The 18994-nt window shown below is 49.7% G+C and overlaps 1 long non-coding RNA gene across 3 annotated transcripts in view; it reads right to left on the bottom strand.

Annotated features, from left to right (window-relative positions):
- Nucleotides 1–15145: 15145 nt before the first annotated feature.
- The window catches only part of LOC120372457, a 41671-nt gene continuing 37822 nt past the window's right edge, over nt 15146–18994 (bottom strand). For all 3 annotated transcript variants that reach the window (XR_005584980.1, XR_005584982.1, XR_005584981.1), the window contains 2 exons: nt 15919–16139; nt 15146–15200 (listed from right to left, as the gene is read on the bottom strand). This is a non-coding gene — a long non-coding RNA (uncharacterized LOC120372457). The remainder of the gene's footprint in view (nt 15201–15918; nt 16140–18994) is intronic.

The following is an 18994-nucleotide window of genomic DNA, read 5'->3' as shown; positions in this document are numbered from 1 at the left end:
ACTAGGGTACTTCGAATTCAGCTACGCTATTCACGTAGCTGAATTTGCGTACCCTAGTTCGACCCCGCTTCTTAGTGTGGACCAGCCCTTAGTTAAGTTTAGTCTCTAGAAAGCATGTTATGATTTTGCTTTACATGTAACCACCTGTTCCCAGTATTCTCACTCACTGTTACCTGGATCTCTAAACTTTGATAATATATTTATAGTGAAAACAAGAATAAGTTTGTCTAAGTGCTGTGCAAAGTGCTGGCGCTGAGCTGAATCTTACAAGTGGGTGGGTACTGTCCCTTTGAGAATAACAGGCCTAGTAGCTCGGGAGTGTTCAGTGGTTCAGGGGCTGGAAGCTGCAGGGAATGATCTGAGGAGTCGGGGGTTGGTGTGTGCCTAGCGCTACCTGTACAGACAGAGCCAGGCCTCGGGAGACCTGGAAGGCAGGGCTTGTGTTGGCAGGGGCTAGTGGATTCAGGGAGCTGATCCACAGCAGGCAGACAAGACTGTCTCCTGTGAAGGTACCATTGCCAACCATCCAAATTGTCCTGAAGTTTCCAGGAATTACAGATTAATCTTTAATTAAAGATTATGTCCTGTGATGAAACCTCCAGGAATATGTCCAACCAAAATTGGCAACCCTATGTGAAGGGCAGGTGGTTGTGAGGGGCCTGATAATCCTGGGTATCCCTGGGAAACATCATAACGGGTCAGTCGTACAAGCACACACTGCGAGACTACACTATAGAGACTGAGAAGATCAGAGAGGAACCTGCCTGCATGTGTTGGGAGGTCAGACTAGATCAGTGGTTCTCAACCTATTTACAGTTGTGGGCCACATCCAATACTACCTATATGACCCTGAGGATGTCACAGGGGCTGCAGCTGTGTGCTGATTGGACTGCGAGCAGCCCATGGGTTCAGAACCACTGGACTACATGATCACAATGGTCCCTTCTGGTCTTGGAATCTGTGAAACCACATATTGAAATGCATGAGAGCAACAAAGTGGGGCAGTCCATATAAAGAACACCAGTAGGTTTACTGGCTAACTGCTTGGGTTAAGAAGTTACTCAAAAGTCTTCTGAAATCTGTTTGCAAATGTTTGTGTATGTATTAAATATTTGCTCCCTAAGAAATTGTGTGGTAGTCTCTCTCTCTCTCTCCAATGCTGACCGGCAGCTATTAACACCTGCATTCAGGGTTTTGCATACCATAGCTCTGAGGTTTAACGCTGGCTAACACTTTGCTGACAAGTCATGAACAAACCAAACTCTAACCTGTGTTTCGGCAGAGACATAAGCTGAGGTGAAGGAAAAAGGGGAGAGTAAATTAGTCCTACATAGTATAACCTCAGTCAGCACCCCTCTTGCTCATTACATTTACAGCCTAACCAGACACAACAGAGCAAGGGCTGGGGAATGGGGCATAACCTACAAGCAATGCGAGCAGCGGGATGGTTGGCAAACGACATTGTAATGGTACAATTGGTTTTTGGAGGGTGGGAGGTTGTTTTTAATCCTTGGGGAGGGTTTAGTTAGGAGACTAGCTAAAACAGAAACACAAAGGAAGGGCGAGGGGCCATGGAGGGAAAGGACTAAAGGAAGGGCAGGAAGAAGGGGAGCCCTGGGGGAAGCCAGAGTAAGGCTGAGGTGAACTGTGAGGGATGCGCAGAAGGGTGCCAGAGCAAAGGGCCAATCAGTACAGGGAAAGGATGTCCAGAGTGAATGCTGCAGTGAGCAGCCTGATGACATCATCAGCATCCAAGGGTCCCACCTGAGGCTGGGCGTTGCATTTGCTCCTGCTGTCTGGAATTTCTCTGGCCCCTGGAATGTCTTTCTTACTGGGCACACATGACTCAGGGACTCACCACATAGGTGCTAGTACCCCCAGAGGGCAGAAGGGACAGTCCTGCACAGGGGGCCCAGGGGAGGGATGCCAGGAAGAGACCTGGTTCAGGCTGGCCCCCACCTCCATCACTCTGCTCCAGCAATCTCTGTCTTACCTGTGTAAGGTGGGTCTGGGGAAGAGCTGCACTGAGCCATGCACCTGCCTTTATGACTATGTACTCCTCCATCCTTTCAACCCCTCAGGGGCTTGTGGGCATGAATCACTCTGCCAGCTTGGCAGCCTCTTCCCTGGCTATTCCCTCCACCCAGATCCTCCCATCGTGAGTGTTATGCAGCACCGAATAATCTGAGTTTCAAAGATGACCAGATTCCTGTAGTGGAATGCACAGGCCCAGTACATGTGCTGATTCCCCCTGCTTCTAGTCTGGATAATATGGGGAAAGATCACACCCAGCTACATGCTGGGGACAAGGCCTCTCCCTCCAACAGCACAGATTTCACTGTGTGGAAATCACACAACGCTGGCATGCACAGTAATTTCAAAGCTTCAGCTGCTGCAGTCAGGGGTCCGATACTGACTAGTGAGCACAGAAACCTCTTCAGTTAACCTGTTCCTGGCAATATCCGCACCCCAGAGCCATAACCGACGTACTACAAGCTAGTAACAGAGCACTGGCTTTCTTACAAGGTCCTGGCAGACTTTGGGACAGTTGCACCAGCTGTCCCATCTGCACTTGCACTGAGGCAGTCACTAACCCAAGAATTTACCACATCTCTAGCTGGTCTCTTTAGATGCCTAGAAGTCAAGGTGAGATGGGGAAGGGTTGCACAATGGATAATAGGAAACAGTGAATATTGTTCAGCTAATAAATGACAATGAAAAACTAAGTGTCTAAGGTGGAAGTTTGAGGGACCATCTGGTGCTTCTCCAGACTTTTCCAGTCCTTCAGGGTCCCCACTGGTGCCGTTTATGGACATTTGGACCTCCTTCATACTAGCTGCATTGGAAGTGACTGATGGAAGCCAGGAAATACCCACTCCTCTGTATTGTCCATCCATATAGGAGAATGTGGGTGGAGTAAGGGATGTTGCTATGAAAAGTACATCTGGAGATCAAGCTAGCGGGAGAAGTTGTGGAGTGAGGGTCTGTCATGCTGGGGAGATAACGACAGTGGGACTTACCTTCACCAGCTCAGGATCCTGGTCCTGTAGGAGCAGAAGCAGGGGGACCAGGCTGCGGGTGACGCCCTCATTCACAATGTGCTTCTCCTGCACTTTAACTGCTCCCGCAGCAGAGTGCACCTCCGGTCTCACCTGGGAGGGACACCCACAAGGAGAGGGTGAAAGGGCTGAGTCACCCTGTAACAGCAGGGATCGCTCTGATGGGGATTTACACTCCACTTGCAGAATGATCTCAGCGTAATGCGATCTAAAGATCGGGACTGAATCGATGAGTAACTCTCCTGGATGCAAGTACTGATAAAGGGCCAGACCTTGCCACCCTCACTCACCTAGTGCAATGCTTCACTCTGAGTCGTCTCATTGGAACTATTGCGACTAGCCCTAGAGCAAGGTACTATGCAGCATTAGTAAGAGTGGCAGAATCTGGCCTATAGTGTTACCTTTGACAAAACGACTGGCACAGAATTGTCCAGCATGTGCAGCCATCCGACTGTCCAGTGTGTGTAGCTTCCCTGTGCTGGAGCTTCCTGCCTCACGCAGATGTTGGCCTGTTGATGTGTAAAACCACAACCACACACATCCTGTGATATTATTGCACCTGAAATACACAGTGTGACAAAGTTCCTCCTCTACTTTGGTGGGTCCTGCGCTTATTGGCAGATTTGCTCACCTCAGTGATCTTCCCCACAGTCTGGGTCAACTCCTCCTGTGTCTGACCAGGAGTTGGGAGGTTTGGGAGGAACCCAGGCCCACCCTCTACTCCGGGTTCCAGCCCAGGACCCTGTGGATTGCAGCTGTCTATAGTGCCTCCTCTAACAGCTGCATGACAGCTACAACTCCCTGGGCTACTTCCCTATGGCCTCCTCCAAACACCTTCTTTATCCTCACCACAGGATCTTCCTCCTGGTGTCTGATAACGCTTCTACTCCTTAGTCCTCCAGCAGCACACCCTCTCACTCTCAGCTCCTTGTGCCTCTTGCTCCCAGCTCCTCACACGCACTTCCTCTCCTCTGGCTCCCCCTCGCCTGACTGGAGTGAGCTCCTTTTTAAACCCAGGTGCCCTGATTAGCCTGCCTTGATTGGCTGCAGGTGATCTAATCAACTTGTCTGCCTGAATTGGTTCTAACAGGTTCCTGATTACTCTAGTGCAGCCCCTGCTCTGGTCACTCAGGGAACAGAAAACTACTCAGCCAGTGACCAGTATATTTGCCCTCTACCAGACTCCTATACCCCACTGGCCTGGGTCTGTCACAACAGGTACAGTGCAGTAACAGCAAGCCCAGGACCATAGGCAACAACTTTCTCCAGCGCCAGTGGGTGCCCGCACCCCCCCGCCCCTTTCCCCGCCCCTGGCACCGTTCCCATTCCAACCCCATCCCCAAAGTCCCCGCCCTAACTCTGCCCAGCTATACCAGGGTCTGTACGTCCTCTTCAGAGGACACAAATCATTGTTTAATGACACAGCTAGAGGTGCAAGCAGAGGAAAGCAGTTAGTTTCCTGCTCTCTCACACATCCTGTTTTCTTATGTAACCCCTCTGCCAGGCTGAAACGATAGCAGCAAGGGCCAGGTTCAATACCTAGGGGTCCCTTCCCCACAACGTAATGCAGACCAGCTCGAGCCCCCACCCAGTGACCTGGGAAAATCTTACACACACCCTTGGGCGCCTCAAGGAGGCAATACTTCCCCTCTCACAAGCACAGACTCTTGGTGTAGCAGAAAAGGTTTAATTACATAAGATAAACAACAACAAGCATGAAATTTGGAAAATACCTCAACTGGAGTTCATAGGTCAAACCGTGAGCAAAGACCCACCCCAGCAACTTGGGCCATGTCCTTCTCTCTGGGCCCTTGAGTCCAGCAACCCCCCTAAATCACCCACAGTCCCAAAAGTCCCACAATTCAAAAGTCTCTGTCCCGGGTCAGGCAGCCCAGAGTTCAAGAGTCTCTTTGCAGAGGTCCCCCTCCCCAGCCTAGGTAGAAAGGGGCACCTTACATGGTTCGGGTCCAACTGCCCTGCCTCTTCATGGGGTTCTGCTTCCACTAGTCGTCCCCGCAAACAGCTCAGCTCCGCTTACTCTGTGGGCTGCTCCACTCTGCCAGCTGCTCTGGTCCACCAGCTGTCCTGTGATCCGCTCCAGCCATCCTCACGAGCTGCTCAGCTCCACTCACCCAGTGGCTGCACAAACTGCTCCACTCTGCTCTGCCAGTATTGCTTCAGGCTCCCCCACTCATCAGCACAGTGCTCTCAGCTCAGCAAGTCCAGCTCTTCAATGATTTCAGCTCCACTCATTAGCACAGTGCTCTCAGCTCAGCAAGTCCAGCTCTTCAGTGATTTCAGCTCATAGTAGGGGAGCCCCAGTACCAGTGAATTCAGCTCAGTAACCTGCATCTAGATTCTTAAGGGAATCAAAAGTTAACTCTGACATTCCACAGTGGAGAGAAGCACAGGTGGAACTGGTGCTTCTGGCTCACACAAGGAGCCTGCACCACCAAATACAGATACTGACCCCCAGCCTCTCTCCTTTCAATGGGTTTTGGAACCCATGTGCCCCATCTAGCAAGCGCTATCCAGCTGACAATGAAACCCCCCATCACAAGACAATTTTGTAGTTCCCCATTTACCCAATCAGGGTGACAACATTTCATTCCTCCTGCCCCAATAACAACGAAATTGGGGCTCCCACAGCTGTGAAAATAACCATCCCATGCTGCTTTGCGGTATGCTAAGTGGGGTGGGAGTGCCCATGCAAATAACCAAAATACCAATGCAACACTTTCCGCACTCCCCATAATTTACCACCAGATGTCAGGGTGGGGCTCATCCTGACTCTGCTTACACTTATATCACTGAAGAACAGCAGCAGCTTGCCAGCAGGAAGTTTGATGCTGTTCTCCCACCCAGGTTCTAAAGGAGGATTCTGGGAAATCTGGGGGGGGCCTCTGTGACAGCTCTCCAAGCTGCGTCAGTCAGGCAGCTGGGCTACGACATCTTCCACATGTAAAAAGAATTTAAAAAGCCATTGATTCAATAAATGATTACAACACGCTGTTGAATCCCAGTTATGCTTATTATAAACAAGTGCAGAGAGACTCACATTTCGCTTATTTAGGGCCTGGTGTCTTACCTCCGACCCATTCCTGTCTGAGACATCTATTGGCTTGATAGCTCTGGAGATTAAAGTTCTTTAGGTACAAGCCAGGTACAGTACGAGTAGCAATGACACAAGCTTTCCACACTGCCTTGTGGTCCACTGTGCGAAGAGGAATTCCATTCTAGACGTGAGAGGAGAGTTGGATCCCCATGGGCAAGTCAGTTCTCAGCCTCTCTGCGGAAACGGCCTGCACAGTACCTGTTAGTGCTAGCTGTGGGGGTGGGCTTCGGGATGAGATCATAGAGGAAGCCCCATGGAACAGGGTCCTTGCTGGCTATTGCCTATGAAGATGAATAATTGCTTGTATTACAACAGCCCCTACAGGCCTCAGTTGAGATCAGAGCCCCATTGTGCTCTGTGCTGTGTGTACACAGAGGTGGAGATAGTCCCAGCCCCAAGGAGCTTTCAGTGCTGGAAGCCCTATACCAAACCTGGGAGGCAGAACAGAAGTACTCACTCTCTCTCTCTCTCTCATATCAACACTGTGGTTTTGCAATATTTGCAGTACTTCACAGGGCTAACTGAGGAGGCCCCAGCCTACAGTTCAGCCATACCGCTGGAGCCCTTGCTGTCCTGCAAGTTCTGTCCAGTGTTGTGATGAACCTGCACATGCAACAACGGGGCAAATAGGCCCTTCTCTCCAGCCAGGGCTCTGTGCTTCTCAAGGATGTCAGCAAGGGCATAGGTTGCTTGGGAAAGGTCAGAAAAAGACACAAGTCAAATTCTTGCTTTGCCACCACACTTCACAGCTTCTCCAGGGAGGGGAGAAATATGATTTGCTGCTCCCCTCCATCCACAGGCAACAGAAACAGGATGAGGAGGTTTTGCTTGAGAAAAAGTTTAGCAGTATGTCAACTTGATGCCTAGTGCTAATGACAGCACTGTTATATGGGAGACCAGAATTGGATTTCCAGTCCCACGCTCCAGCTTCTTCCTGAGACTGCAGGGCTGGCAAGAGTGCTGAGCCCAAGGGGAATGAGTGCCTCCCACCGCTCAACAGTGCCCCGACAGAGCATACATTCAATTATCCCAGCACGTCACAAGATTCCTAAGCTCTTTAATATTTTATTTTATATTCATGTTTTAGCTGGAAGGTGAAATTCTATTGGCTGATGAGAATTCTACACTGGGTGATAATAATGTATTTTCCAATTACATACCCAGCAAAATAGACAGAGGACGAATAGATTCTTAGATATTTGGTTACCATTTATTCAAGACTCAGACAACGTACACTTACCTGCATACCTGTCCAATGTTTTTGAGTATTCCCTTGGACAGACATGCCTGGTTTGTTAAATATGTGTAATCAGAGATCTCACTCAGTTTAATAACATCAGCAGACACAACATGTTGTGGGTAGTAAAAAGATGCTGCCTTGGTAATTCAGTAACACCCTGTTAAAAAGAAAGATCAAATTACTATCCGATGTTTCTCTAACAAAAGCTCAGCATTGTAATGATTATTGTGCTGTCTGATACTCACATGGCTAGGATTTGTAAACTTGTTAAAACTTCCTAAATAAATAGGTAAATAGTAAAATATAATAAATAATAACAAATCTTCTATTTAAAACAGGGCTCCAGCTGCTCAGAGTGGACTTAAACCATGTGTATCTAGCCAGATAAGGATTCCCTTTGGGTCAGGGAATGCTACAATGGTCTAGTCCAGCCCAGTGGCTCCTATGCCAGCCTCCTTCCTCCCCACCCTCAACCCTAGTGGGAAGCTGTGATTGGGTATACAAACCCTACACTGGGCAACAAGGGGTAAAGGAATTGCTCTGGGTCCAGCCAGCCCTGCTCCACCACATCTGCAGGAAAAACACCAACTGGAAGAGGAGTTAAAAGGCAGGGGAGCAGCTCCCTTGGTGGCAGACCAGGGAAGAGAGCAGATCTGCCACCTGCAGCTCCAGGACAGAATTGCTGAGGGAAGACAGAATCTCTCCCTAGGACAACTGCCCCAAGGTAAGGGAAGGCCTGCCGCAGAGACAGCTGGAAAGAGAAACATTCCCCTTCTCCCCCTCGTATGGACTGTGGACTTTGGTAATCCCCTTTATTTTTTGTTTGGAGTACCCCAGCAGCAGAAATCCCTAGGACTGTGCTGGCCCACGAGGGTGGGCCATACCTCAGGAGGAGGCAATTGGCACCAGAGAGAGAGATTGAGATACCACACTACATGGAGCCTTGTGGTGAGCAGACACCCTTTGCACTGCCTTAACCCGACTTTGGGACAATTGCAGGGGAGGTGGGGGTGACAGGAAGTGGCCAGGAGAGCAGCCATAAGCAGCCTTGGCTGTCAGATCACTGATGGCCCCTCACAGGGCCCTGGGTTGGAGCCCAGCAGGGGTGCTGGAACAATTTGTATAGTGGGGGTGCTGAGAGCCATTGGACCAAATTGTAAACTGTGTATATAATGGAAACCACTTCAAGCCAGGGGGTGCTGCAGCACCCCCTGCATTCCTTGTTCCAGCACCTATGGAGCCTGAGGGAGTGGGAGGGCCCCGGATCCCCTATCAACAACCCCCTGCAAATCACAGGCCTTAGCCCTGACACTACCTGGCCAACCAACCCCTGAGCGAGAACTGCCACAGTAGCTTGTCAGGGCAGCAGAGGGAATATGGGTAGCGTACGTCAAAGGAATCAGTCACCAACCACAATAACAACTAGTCTTTTTATTTATTTTTACCCAGCATACAAAACAACTGTAGCGCCCCTCTCCACCTGGTTACCTCCTTTAATGCCAATCCACTTACAGGTTTTGATGGACAGGTCTGGGTTCTTTTAGATCCCGCCTCCCACTCAGCAGGGTGAATCTTCTTTCTTGTTTTCCTATGAAATTATTTGGCGGTGCCTCCACCCCCCTCGCTCCTTCCTGGCAGGGTCACCAGGGCAGTTTGGGCGGAAAATTCTAACTACAGAGTAATCCCCACTTACTTGCCAGATAGCTGGAGACTTCCAACAAATAACACAAACACATAAAAATATATTCAACACAATAATTATATACAACATAACAGGGTGAAACACTATTTTTAGGGTCACCGGTGCCCACACTGAAAATACCCGTGACTTGATGTAGCAAATGTAAAATTAGTGTCCCATTGGTACACGTACTTGCTGGGGGCCCTTAATGACCCATAACAGGGGTCGGCAACCTTTCAGCAGTGCTGTGCCGAGTCTTCATTTATTCACTCTAATTTAAGGTTTTGTGTGCCGGTAATACATTTTAATGTTTTTAGAAGGTCTCTTTCTATAAGTCTATAATATATAACTAAACTATTATTGTATGTAAAGTAAATAAGGTTTTTAAAATGTTTAAGAAGCTTCATTTAAAATTAAATTAAAATGCAGAGCCCCCTGGACCGGCGGCCAGGACCTGGGCAGTGTGAGTGCCACTGAAAATCAGCTCGCGTGCCGCCTTTGGCACACGTGCCATCGGTTGCCTGCCCCTCACCTATACCACAAAATTCTTCAGCCCAAAGGACTCACAAGTGGGAGGAGGTGGTAAATCCCTCCACAGGTGTAATATGCAACAGGTTATAAAATCCTCAAACCCTCACTCACTGGCTTGAGGACACAGTTCAGGGAGTAGGGGGTCCCCAAAACAAATTCCCTAACTAACTAAAAGGTGGTGCACTCACAAACTCCATGAATGATCCTCAGGTTCGAAGATGACGCTGGACTCCTCAGTCACTGCAGGTTGGCTGCTGTCCGCTGGCAGGGATCCTCCTCAGGCAGGAATCGGACTGCATCAGTCCCAGGATTTCCCTTTACCACAAAGGGGTGCAGGGCTCAAGGTGTAGCTTATACAACTGCACTAATATCCAAACTGTAGCCTCCTAGCCCAGCCTCCAGTCACACACTCAGCAGGCATGTGGTGACTGGTCTCACCTAGGGAGCTGGAGGGCGAACCAGTAGCGTAGCTAGGGGGGAGCAGGGGGAGCAGCCACTCCCCCGCTGAGCACATTCCCCAAAAGTGGCGCCTTTTTAATTTTTATACTCGCGCGGGGACAACGTTGCGGGGTGAGACCTTGGAAGCGCCTCTTTGCTCACGGCTGTCAGCTCGCGGCGCAATGAGCACGCCTGTCCCTTTAAACCGGGTGGGAGGGGGCATTCCCATGGTGCCTAGCAGCGGGCGGCTTGGATTTTAAATTCTAGCAGCCGGCGGCAAGAGCGGGACGAGGTCAGCGCAGGGCCAGAGCCACGCGGGGAGCAGGGCAAGCCCCTGCGCTGTTGAGGAGGAGGATGAAAGGCCCAGGGAAGCAGAGCAGTCAACGGGAGCAAAGGGAAACTTTCGCATAGTTGGGACCCTCCTTCCAGAGGGTGCTGGGGTTGCCTCTCGCACTGAGGTTACCTCTCCGGGGGAGGGAACTCCACTCACTAGGAAAAGGCAGGTGTTAGTAATGGGAGATTCGATCATTAGAAACATAGATAGCTGGGTTTGTGATGACCGGGAGAACCGTATGGTGACTTGCCTGCCTGGTGCGAAGGTTTCGGATCTCTCGAGGCATCTGGATAGACTTATGTGTAGTGCTGGGGAGGAGCCGGTGGTCGTGGTACATGTAGGTACCAATGACATAGGGAAGGGTAGGAGAGATGTCTTGGAGGCCAAATTTAGGTTGCTAGGGAAGAGACTGAAATCCAGGACCTCTATGGTGGCATTCTCAGAAATGCTCCCAACTCCACGCACAGGGCCAGGTAGGCAGGCAGAGCTTCAGAGTCTCAATGCACGGATGAGACGATGGTGTAGAGAGGAGGGGTTTAGATTCATTAGGAATTGGGGAAACTTTTGGGATGGGCGGGAGCGGCGCCAGGGTTTCTGGCGCCCTAGGCAGAATTCGGGGGGCGGCATTTTGTGGGCTCACCACAGGGTGCGTGGGAGCTTCCGGTTCCACTCCCATCATGCCGCCGAAGAAGGACCCTCCGCCGAAATGCTGCAGGCGACAGCGGCAGTCATTGAGCTACTCAATTGCCTGCCGCTGTTTTCCGCGGCATGTCGGCAGAAGGTCCTTCTTCGACGGCGCAACAGGAGCGGAACTGGAAGCTCCTGTGCGCCCCGTGGGGAGCGCACAAAATGCTGCCTCCCGAATTCTGGCGCCCTAGGCGACTGCCTAGGGTCGCCTAATGGAAGCGCCGGCCCTGGGGATGGGGGAGCCTATACAGGAAGGATGGGCTCCACCTAAATCAAAGTGGAACCAGACTGCTGGCACTTAACATTAAAAAGGTTGCAGAGCAGTTTTTAAACTAGGAGATGGGGGAAAGCCGACTGCTGCAGAGGAGCATGTGGATTGGACAGAGACTTCTCTAAGAGGAGAGTCTATTGATAGAGATTCTCTAGGTTATAGTCAGGAGCAGAGGATGGAAGAGGATAACGTAAGGGCCAGATCAGACAAGAAACATTCACATAAAGAATCGGACACATCAGAAAAGGGCAGACAAATAAACAGTGACATGTTTTTAAAGTGCTTGTACATAAATGCTAGAAGTCTAATTAATACGATGGGTGAACTAGAGTGCCTTGTGATAAAGGAGGATATTGATATAATAGGCACCACAGAAACCTGGTGGACTGAGGACAATCAATGGGACACAATCATTCCGGGGTACAAAATATATCGGAAGGACAGAACAGGTCATGCAGTGGGGGGAAGTGGCACTATATGTGAAAGAAAATGTAGAAGCAAATGAAGCAAAAATCTTAAGTGAATCCATATGTTCCGAATGTCTATGGATAGTAATTTCATGCTCTAATAAGAATATAACATTAGGGATCTATTATCGACCACCTGTTGAGGACAGTGATAGTGATGATGAAATGTTACGGGAAATTAGCGAGGCTATCAAAATTAAGAACTCAATAATAGTGGGGGATTTCAACTATCCCCATATTGACTGGGAACATGTCACCTCAGGACGAAATGCAGACACAAAATTTTTTGATACTTTAAATGACTGCTTCTTGGAGCAGCTGGTACAGGAACCCACAAGGGGAGAGGCAACTCTAGATTTAGTCCTGAGTGGAGCACAGGAGCTGGTCCAAGAGGTAACTATAACAGGACCATTTGGAAATAGTGACCATAATATAATAACATTTAACATACCTGTGGTGGGAAGAACATCTCAACAGCCCAACACTGTGGCATTTAATTTAAAAAAGGGGAACTATGCAAAAATGAGGGGGTTAGTTAAACACAAATTAAAAGGTACAGTGACTAAAGTGAAATCCCTGCAAGCTGCATGGGTGCTTTTTAAAGACACCATAATAGAGGCCCAATTTAAATGTATACCCCAAATTAAGAAACACAGTAAAAGAACTAAAAAAGAGCCACTGTGGCTTAACAAGCATGTAAAAGAAGCAGTGAAAGATAAAAAGACTTCCTTTAAAAAGTGGAAGTCAAATCCTCGTGAGGTAAATAGAAAGGAGCATAAACACTGCCAAATTAAGTGTAAAAATGTAAGAAAAGCCAAAGAGGAGTTTGAAGAATGGCTAGCCAAAAACTCAAAAGGTTATAACAAAATGTTTTTTAAGTACATCAGAATCAGGAAGCCTGCTAAACAACCAGTGGGGTCCCTGGATGATCGAGATAGAAAAGGAGTGCTTAAAGACGATAAAGCTATTGAGGAGAAACTAAATGGATTCTTTGCTTCAGTCTTCATGGCTGAGGATGTTAGGGAGATTCCCAAACCTGAGCCAGCTTTTGTAGGTAACAAATCTGAGGAACTGTCACAGATTGAAGTGTCGCTAGAGGAGGTTTTGGAATTAATTGATAAACTTAACATTAACAAGTCACCGGGACCGGATGGCATTCACCCAAGAGTTCTGAAAGAACTCAAACGTGAAGTTGCAGAACTATTAACTAGGGTTTGTAACCTGTCCTTTAAATCGGCGTCTGTACACAGTGACTGGAAGATAGCTAATGTAACACCAATATTTAAAAAGGGCTCTAGAGGTGATCCCGGCAATTACAGACCGGTAAGTCTAACGTCGGTACCGGCACATAGAAGAACATAAATTGTTGGGCAAAAGTCAACATGGTTTCTGTAAGGGGAAATCGTGTCTTACTAATCTATTGGAGTTCTTTGAAGGGGTCAACAAACATGTGGACAAGGGGGATCCAGTGGACATAGTGTACTTAGATTTCCAGAAAGCCTTTGACAAAGTCCCTCACCAAAGGCTCTTATGTAAATTAAGTTGTCATGGGATAAGAGGGAAGGTCCTTTCATGGACTGAGAAATGGTTAAAAGACAGGGAACAAAGGGTAGGAATTAATGGTAAATTCTCAGAATGGAGAGGGGTAACTAGTGGTGTTCCCCCAAGGGTCAGTCCTAGGACCAATTCTATTCAACTTATTCATAAATGATCTAGAGAAAGGGGTAAAAAGTGAGGTGGCAAAGTTTGCAGATGACACTAAACTGCTCAAGATAGTTAAGACCAAAGCAGACTGTGAAGAACTTCAAAAAGATCTCACAAAGCTAAGTGATTGGGCAACAAAATGGCAAATGAAATTTAATGTGGATAAATGTAAAGTAATGCACATTGGAAAAAATAACCCCAACTATACATACAATATGATGGGGGCTAATTTAGCTACAACAAATCAGGAAAAAGATCTTGGAGTCCTCGTGGATAGTTCTCTGAAGATGTCCAAGCAGTGTGCAGAGGCGATCAAAACAGGATGTTAGGAATCATTAAAAAGGGGATAGAGAATAAGAAGGAAAATATATTATTGCCCTTATATAAATCGATGGTACGCCCACATCTTGAATAGTGCGTACAGATGTGGTCTCCTCATCTCAAAAAAGATATACTGGCACTAGAAAAGGTTCAGAGAAGGGCAACTAAAATGGTTAGGGGTTTGGAAGGGGTCTCATATGAGGAGAGATTAAAGAGGCTAGGACTTTTCAGCTTGGAAAAGAGACTAAGGGGGGATATGATAGAGGTATATAAAATAATGAGTGATGTGGAGAAAGTAGATAAGGAAAAGTTATTTACTTATTCCCATAATACATGAACTTGGAGTCACCAAATGAAATTAATAGGCAGCCAGTTTAAAACAAATAAAAGGAAGTTCTTCTTCACACAGCGCACAGTCAACTTGTGGAACTCCTTACCTGAGGAGGTTGTGAAGACTAGGACTATAACAGCGTTTAAAAGAGAACTGGATAAATTTATGGAGGTTAAGTCCATTAATGGTGTAACCCTTCTGCCGGGCCAAAACGATAGCAGCAAGGGCCGGGTTCAATACATAGGGGTCCCTTCCCCACAACATAATGCAAAACCAGCTCGAGCCCCCACCCAGTGACGTGGGAAAATCTTACACACACCCCTGGGCGCCTCGAAGAGGCAATACTTCCCCTCTCGCAAGCACAGAGTCTTGGTGTAGCAGAAAAGGTTTAATTACATGACAAACAACAAGCATTAAATTGGGAAAATACCTCAGCTAGAGTTCATAGGTCAAACCGTGAGCAAAGACCCACCCCAGCAAATTGGGCCATGTCCTTCTCTCAGGGCCCTTGAGTCCAGCAACCCCCAAATCACCCACAGTCCCAAAAGTCCCACAATCCAAAAGTCTCTGTCCCAGGTCAGTGCAGCCCCAGAGCTCAAGAGTGTCTCTGCAGAGGTCCCCCTCCCCAGCCTGGGTAGAAAGGGGCACCTTACGTGGTTTCGGGGCCAACTGCCCTGCCTCTTCATGGGGTTCTGCTTCCACTAGTCATCTCCGCAAACAGCTCAGCTCCGCTTGCTCTGTGGGCTGCTCCGCTCTGCCAGCTGCTCTGGTCCACCAGCTGTCCTGTGAGCCACTCCAGCCGTCCTCGCGAGCTGCTTGGCTCCACTCACCCAGTGGCTGCACCAACTGCTCCACTCTGCTCTGCCAGCTGCTCTGCTCCACAGTATGGCTTCAGGCTCCCCCACTCATTGGCACAGTACTCAGTGCTCTCAGCTCAGCAAGTCCAGCTCTTCAGTGATTCCAGCTCATAGTAGGGGAACCCAGTGCCCATGAGTTCAGCTCAGTAATTGGTATCTTGATTCTTAAGGGAATCAAAAAATTAACTCTGACATTCCACAGTGGAGAGAGGCATAGGTGGAACTGGTGCTTCTGGCTCACACAAGGAGCCTGCACCACCAAGTACAGACATCTGTCCCCAGCCTCTCTCTTTTCAATGGGTTTTGGAACCCATGTGCCCCATCTAGCAAGCGCTATCCAGCTGACAATTAAACCCCCCATCACAAGACAATTTTGTAGTTCCCCATTTACCCAATCAGGGTGACAACATTTCATTCCTCCTGCCCCAATAACAAAGAAATTGGGGATCCCACAGCGGTGAAAATAGCCATCCCAGGGTGCTGTGTGCTATACTAATGGGAGTGGGAGTGCCAATGCAAATAATTGAAATACCAATGCGAATACATGAAACTTCTTTCTGCACTCCCCATAATTTACCACCAGATGTCAGGGTAGAGCTCATCCTGACTCTGCTTACAATGGCTATTAGCCAGGATGGGGTAAGGAATTGTGTCCCTAGCCTCTGTTTGTCAGAGGGTGGAGATGGATGGCAGAAGAGTGATCACTTGATCATTACCTGTTAGGTTCACTCCCTCTGGGGCACCGTCGGTAGACAGGATACTGGGCTAGATGGACCTTTGGTCTGACCCAGTATGGCCATTCTTTTGTTCTTATATGTTCTTATGTAAGGGCTGCAGGAGGGGGCAGGGGTGGATCTGCTCCGTCTGCAGTGCTATAGGTACCTGTATTGAGTCCGTTTGGCACTCCATAATGCTTATGAGCCGCTCCGTGCTTTGGCACTGGCAATCTGCATTCTGCTGGCAGAGCCTCCTTTCAGTCTCCTGCCACTCCTGTACTTTTTGATTTTCAGTAAGGTCCTCTCTGGTTCTTTGCAGACGCTTCCTGATTCTTTGCAGTCTTTCGGCCGTTGATAACAAGGACAGCTGGGATCTCAAGGTTGCATCTGTAAAGCCAAAATGCAACACTTAACAGAGGCAGCATTGTTCACACTCAACAGAGCAATTATTCAGCCATACTTAAAAATAAGTACAGTGTGCACTGGGGGAAGGGCAGGCTCCCTGCCTGCCTGCCTGCCTCCGCGCCGCTCCAGGAAGAGGACGGAACGTGGGGAAGGGGGGGACACAGGGGTCTGTGTGTTGCTCTTGCTTCAGGCAGCACTCCCAGCAGCTCCCATTGGCCACAGTTCCCCATTCCCAGCCAATGGGAGCTGCTGGGGGCGGTGCCTGAAGCAACAGCAACACAGAGACCCCTGTGTCCCTCCTCCCCCAGGTTCCGGACGCTTCCCGGAGCGGAGTGGCGTGGCGCGGCGCGGCGTGGTGGGTGGGGGCAAGGCAGGCAGGCAGGGAGCCTGCTCTGCCCCCGGTGTATGCCAGGCCAGAGCCCATCCCCCGAACCCCTCCTGCAGCCGAACCCCCTGCCCTGAGCCCCCTCCTGCACCCTGCACCCCTTCTGCACCCCGACCCCATGCCCTGAACCCCCGCCGCACCCCGCACCCCTCTTGCAGCCCCACCCCCTGCCCTAAGCCCCCAGTGCACCCCAACCCCCTGCCCTGAGCCCCCTGACCCCCTGCTGCCAGGGGTGGCTCTAGGGATTTTGCTGCCCCAAGCACAGCAGGCAGGCTGCCTCCGGCGGTTTGCCTGCGGGAGGTCCACCAAAGCTGCGGGACCAGCGGACCCTCCGCAGGCAAGCTGACAAAGGCAGCCTGCCTGCTGCCCTCGCGGCGCCGGTAAAGCACCCCCCCGCGGCCTGCTGCCCCCAAGCATGCGCTTGGCGTGCTGGGGACTGGAGCCACCCCTGCCTGCTGCATCCCTCATTCCTCCTGCACCCCACACCCCAACTCCCTGCCCTGAGCCCCCGCCACACCCCACACCCCTTCTGCACCTCCTAGGGGCAGGGAGGGGGCGGAGTTGGGGTGGGAATTTCGGGGAAAGGGTTGGAATGGGGGCAGGGAAGGGGTGGGTAGAGGCGGGGCAGGGGCAGGGCCTCATGGAAGGAGTGGAATGGGGGCTGGGCTGAGGGCAGCAGGAGGGGGAGGTGTCAGTAATGCTGCCATTGGGCCAACGTACTAGTCCTCATGTGGCCCTCGTGGTCATTTGAATTTGAGCCCTCCACTCTAGATAAACTTCAAACTGATATAAACTCCCCCATTTGACCTGAAATAACACTTTGACCAGACTTCATTGGGTGTCCCTTAGCTTAATATTGTCCTTTAGCTTAAAGAGCCCTTCATCCTCTCTGCCATTTACCACCTCCCACACCCCCAATGCATTTATAGATAGCTGTCTGTACACACTATCTCTTGGTCCAGTTTGAATTCCTCTTTTTTGGACATAGTGAACAGCACTGTACACAGTATTGAAACTGAGGTCTTACCAGTGCCTTGTACAATAGCACGAATACTTCTCTATCTTGCCTGGAAATGCCTCACCTAATACTGCCAAGGATCTCAACTGCCTTTGTCCAGGTGCAGAGAAGGGCTACTAGGATGATCAGGGGAATAGAGGGCTCAGGGGAGACTGGAAGCTTGGCTTGCTTAGCCTACCAAAATGAAAGCTGAAGTTGCTCTAGTGTTTACCCCTCTGACCAGGGCCGGCTTTAGGGCGATTCCCCCGATTCCTGGGAATCAGGCCCCGCCCCTAAGAGGACCCCACAGCGTCTGGAAAAGGGGCCCCGCACCCTCTGCCGAAGTGCCGCTGGAAACAGTGGCAACCGATTGAGCTGCCGCCCAATTTGCTCAATCACTGCCGCTGTCTTCGGCGGCATTTCAATGGCAGCTCTTTCAAATCAGGCCCCGCATGTCCTAAAGCTGGCCCTGCCGCTGATGTATTTATAGAAAGCCCACTATAAATACATCAGGGGGTAAACACCAGGAAGGATAAAGGGCTACATAAGCTAAAGGAACAAGAACAAATGGGCATAACCTGGCCATGAAAAAATTCAGGCTGGAAATTAAAAAAAACTTCTAATCATCTGAGGGGAGAGGTTTCAGAATAGCCTCCCAACAGGAGTTGTGGGGGTAACCAGCTTAATTAGTTTTGAGAGATAGATGGACAAATTTGAGTGAGATTGTCTGACGGGGGTACCTGTCATGGTAGGATGCAGGGCTCAGCAGTCCTGAGAGTCCCTTCTGGTTCATGTCTGATTTTCCTGAAATCTCTTGCTTCAGGGCTTCAGACAGGTACCTGCAGCCGGGGTCAGGAAGGGATTCTTTCCCCACCCTCCTAAGTGTGTTCTGGGTTGTGAGGGTTGTTGGTGGATTTCTTTTACTTATTTATTTTTTTAGTCCTCTCCCTCTGAAGCATCAAAAATGGCCACCCTTGGAGATAGCCCTCCCCATCTAATGTCCTAGGGCTCTGAAGTGGCACAAGCATTTTCTCTCTCTAAGGTACTTGTCTGGCTGGTTCTGACTCACATACTCAGGATCTAACTGATCAGTGGGGGTCAGGAAGGAATTTCCCCCCAGGACAAATTGAAAATGACCTTGGAGAGGGCATGGTTCATCTTCCTCTGCGGCATGGGGTGAGGGTTGCTTGCTGGGATTATCTGGGTATAGCTCATGTAATCAATTCCCTGCCATTGTATGGGCCTCGGCCTCGGAGCACCTTGGTCCTTCTCGCCCTGTGGCACATTATATCTAGTCTCCTGCGGGCTGTCATACTTTGGTCTCATTTCAGTTGTTGGGTTCAGTGTGTGGGTGCTGTTGGTAGCTTGTGCTGTAGAGGAGGCTGATATGGCTGCCCCTTGCGGCCTTGAATTCTATCACCTCCTTGAGGCTCCCTTGTCATCCCCAGCCTGCAT

This window comes from Mauremys reevesii, linkage group 9 (genome assembly GCF_016161935.1).
Source record: "Mauremys reevesii isolate NIE-2019 linkage group 9, ASM1616193v1, whole genome shotgun sequence".
NCBI classification, from domain to species: domain Eukaryota; kingdom Metazoa; phylum Chordata; order Testudines; family Geoemydidae; genus Mauremys; species Mauremys reevesii.
The sequence above is the reverse complement of the archived record's forward strand: the minus strand, read 5'-3'. Positions and strand labels throughout refer to the sequence as shown.